The sequence below is a fragment of the Solea senegalensis genome, linkage group LG3, assembly GCF_019176455.1.
Source record: "Solea senegalensis isolate Sse05_10M linkage group LG3, IFAPA_SoseM_1, whole genome shotgun sequence".
Classification (NCBI taxonomy): domain Eukaryota; kingdom Metazoa; phylum Chordata; class Actinopteri; order Pleuronectiformes; family Soleidae; genus Solea; species Solea senegalensis.
The window spans coordinates 27,104,504-27,109,152 of NC_058023.1; positions in this window are offsets into that span (position 1 = coordinate 27,104,504).

Consider the following 4,649-nt stretch of genomic DNA (forward strand, 5'->3'; position numbering starts at 1 on the left):
GTAGAAAAAGCTAAAACTCCAACAGTCTTGTTTTGTTTCTTTACCATATCTAAGTGCTACAGGGAAAAAAAAGTGCAAGTGTACATTTTTAATATTTAACTCAGACTGTGTCATAATAAATCTCGCCTCCTCCTCCCATGTGCTGCAGGAGGAGGTTGTTTTGCCTGCTATTCATTCTATAAATGGGGTTATTTGTGTGTTGCCGTCTGAACAATAATCGGGAAGAGGAAAAAAAAAAGATGGAGAGGAAGTGACAGAAATGAGGAGGCTTTAGAGGGATGAAAAGGTAGAGGGGAGGCACATAGGGACAGCAAGAGGGATGGAGCAGTGCTGCAGTGTTCTGGCTGCTTTCCAAGGGCGGGCAGTGTTGCTTCCAGTGAACAAACAAAATATTGGCCTCAGCTAAATATAACATTTCCCTTTGTGCACCAGGCTTCAGAGAGAGAGAGGGAGAGAGAGAGAGGTTGGAGAGGGGTGTATGGGGAGGGTGTTCACTGCCCCCTGACCTGCATGAGGCCACCTGAGGCTGAGTGTGACATTAATAACACGGACGTCGGGGTGTGCTCCCTCTGTTTCGCTGCCTCTTGGCTTTTCCTCCGGCTTCACACCTTCCACTTCTCCTTTTCCCTTCTTGCTTCCTCTTGTCAAACTGTCTCGTTTATCCTGCTACTATATCTGTATTGTGCTGAAATGTGCAGAAGTCCCCCTCTCCTGTCCCCTCATAGTTTATTATGCATGACAAGCAACACAGATGACTCCCCCTTTACCGTTATCGTAAACCCTTTCTTTTCCTTTGTCATATCCTCCCTTTATATTCACTTCCCTTTCCTTCTCTTTCTTCTTTAGACTTTATTGTCTCACTTTGTCTCTCTATTTTTTTCTTCATCCGACACAAATACAAAGCTTTGAAAATGAACTGCTGCTGTCGCCGATGGACATTAATAATTTACAGGACAGCCAATGCGGCAGGAAAATGGAAATTAAACATAGGTTTTTAGCCTGTGCAAGAAAGGCATGAAGCCAGCCGTGCACAGCCTAGTCTAGTATGTCTTTTCAAGAGCGGGGTGGTGCAAAATATTAACTCAGAAGACACACACACACACACACACACACACACACACACAGAATGTAAAATATTTGATCATTACTGCAAAATATATTGCAGTTTAACTCCCTGCAGGTGTTTGTTTGAGAGGCTACTTTCTCAACTGGTGATTATCTTCACTGAGGTGACTCTGGGTTGTACACAATAGTATTGTGAGGACAATACTACTGTATGTGTGTGTGTGTATATGGACATTTTGCATCTGATTTGAGCACATGCGTGCGGCAGTCTTGCCCACGCATGTTTATGTTTTCTTCTAAGCTTCTTTTACCCTGTGAGGAAAAATGCTTCTCACTTCTTCAAAGGACACAGCAGCATGAAACGGGGAGAAAGCCTGTAGTCGGTGGCTGGAAGGCTGGTGCTGCTTGACAAAGAGGCAGATGAAACAGAACAGTAATGGGGACTAAAATTCAACACCGCGGTCCAGTTTGACTTTTCTGGTGTAGGGAAACTTTCTGATGAGGAGCCAAACACTGTCACCGTCAGCAGCAACAAATCAAATACAAATTCCTTTAGGAGACAAAGATACAGAAACAATCACTGCCTCTCCTGTTTCACTTTGCCATCAGCTCAACAGCAAATTACATCAATATTTACCCCCATTTACACAGTAAGAAAAATGAAAATAAACATGTTGCTTTTGAGTCCTTTTGAGAGTACAACATGAGGTAATTTGTCAGGATCGAATCACCAGATGGCATTCACTGTAAATGTGTGGATCTGACTTAAATTGAGCTGTGGAAATGTTCATTGCAGGCTGCAGCCACCGAAAGAGCTGAATTAATCACAAGATCACACCTTCTGAGTATGTCATCCACTTCCTGTCGAGAGACAATACGCAGGGAGACAGACAGACACAGTTTGCCACCCTCTGGCTGGCCCTGACACCCTATGAAATTGGCATTTCTGCGTATATTTCTGTGTATGTAACAGGTCTAATGATGCGATTCAAAAGGCATTTTGAGCTGCTGTCTCGTTTTAAAGTTCTTTGAGTCGAAAGTGCAGAATCCGTGACCTCCAGGTGTGAATGATGACATTCAGAATGACAGCACTTCCTTAGACTCTACCATTCTGCAGGGGAGGAACAGAATCCTCCCAAAAGTAAAATTCTTAACAATTTGGACATGCTATACCTCCGGCACTATCAGACATGCCTGCTATCAAATGACAAACAGAGGGGAGCAGAGAGTGACTGTTCGGAATGTAACCCGCAGATGTTTCATTTCAGCTTCTGACATGGTGACGGCTCGTGACCCCTGAACACGTTCATCTCCTGTGTCATCGCTCTTCAACCTCTCAACTCAATTTAATGCAGTAAATTGGCCCCAAGCTTGCTCACCATGGTTGTCTCTTTCCTGATGGTGCAGCTTCACATCCCAACATACTTTTACTGAAGTCAGTATGACGGCAAAGTGAACTACCTTCCTCGGGGATCCACGTGTGATGTGATGTTCTTTGTCTTCTCTCAGTGCCTGTTTGCTGTATGACAAACCACGTTGGAAAAATGTCACTTTCCTAATCTATTTTTTGGAAAAGGTTCTTGAACGTTGACAATCACCTTAACCCTTTAACACCGAGCGCATCGCAGACGACACGTTTGCACAAGCACACATTGTAACTAATGTAGCTACATTTACATAAAACAGTTTCTGAAAGCTGAGAAGTTGCACGTCAAAGTCAAAGTGTGGTTATTACGGTCATTTCATTAGCACTGTTTCAGGAAGCTGGAGAATCAGCCTCTTTGTCACCAGAGAGGAAAGAGTGCCTGCACATAAGTTTCCATTTGTTTGGCCTGTTTTTGGACATTGAGACAAAGACTCAAACAAATGTTATTTTAAATATGTTTAATACTGTTCAAATTTCTAATTAAACACGCAACATCTGGTGTCCATGTACAACTTTTTTCCAGTTTTTTTCTATACACAACTTTTTTAAATTGTTAAAACAGTATTTTAACATGCGGTAACTTGTAAATAACTGACAGATATTGGAAGTTATTCTGGAAAAATATTTTGAGGGAATGACCAGTCATAGCGGAGTAGATTTGTTTACATGCTGCTTGGGCGAGGTCGAAAGGAGTGCGTATATAGATATAGATATTAGACCATAATCAAGTTTTATAAATATTAAGATGTGACTAGAAATATTCCCCTAGACTATATCTGCCGGGTTTAATGCGTTTTATGTCTGCAGAATGATCATTACAACCCTTTTGCCCAGAGAAGTCCTGACCATTCTCTGTAAACTCTAGAGATGGTTGTGTGTGTGACAATCACTAGATCAACCATGCATTCAAAGTCACTTACATCACCTAAATTCGCCATTCTCATGCTCAATTTGAACTTCAGCAGGTCTTCTTGAGCACAATTGAGCAGCGATGTGATTGGCTGTATCGACAGGTCCCACTGTTTTGTATAACTCAAGAGTAGCTTAACAAGTAATGTAAATGGTTTTGTATTTTTCCAGCTCTTTTCTCGTCTTGATGACCGCTCAACTCACACTTTCATACAGCACAGCATGCGTGGCACACTTTCTATCGCTCGTCTTTCATACCCATTCACACGCTGCCAACACAGCCATCAGGAGCAACATGGGGTTAAGTGTCGTTCCCAAGGACACATCAGCATGTCTTACTGGTCGTGCGTGTGAAGTGATGTCCCATCATCTCTGAATTATATATATATGCTCACATACAGCTTTGTTTCTGCCCATGTGTGGCTTGACCTGCATGCACAGGTCCACTAATGGATATCTCTGGTTTTTGATCCTCAAAATCATCTCATGGCATATTAGTGGAGAAAGTTTTGCAGATAATTAAAAAAATGTAACAACTAGTACGAGTATGGGACTAGCTGCTCTCTGCAGCACAGAAGGCATGCTACACCGTAGCTTAGCAGAGTGGCGTCTCTGTGCTTGTCACAACGGTTGGGTGGCGTATGTGACATGAATGGGTGCAGGTTAGTGCTCGGGTGCATTCGACAGCTGCCCACACACTGCAGTAAAAGCCAAATGTTCTCTCTCTCACACTCCCTCTCTCTTTATCTGTCTCCCTTTCTCTCTTTCTCTCCTTTGCTGCTTCTGCACAGAAGCTCAGTTTTTAACATGAAGAGCTGCCTGACAAGGTTATACACAAATAAGGATCCTACAGTAAGCAGAACTCTGCAGTTATGAATAGATAATGCTGAATAAATGTTCTCTTATGATTTAAAGTGTTACGAGACAATTTGCTGTAGTTGTGATGTTTTTCCACCAGCAGGAAATTTGTTTGGATAATTCACTGACTGACAGTGTGTGTGTGTGTGTGTGTGTGTGTGAGGGAGATACTGAAAGGTAATGGCTAATGGGGTAAATGGCACACATGAATTGTGATATATTCAAGTGACGGCTTCATCTTGAACATAATGTTTACTTTGTGAGTTGTCTAAACAAACAGTGGGCTGCCTACCAACAATAAATATTTCATTAGATTTCAATGGTTTTCTGCAGAGGTTTTTAATTGAGTTGCATCAGTTACATAGCAGAGAACGCAATACCAGAGTCTATT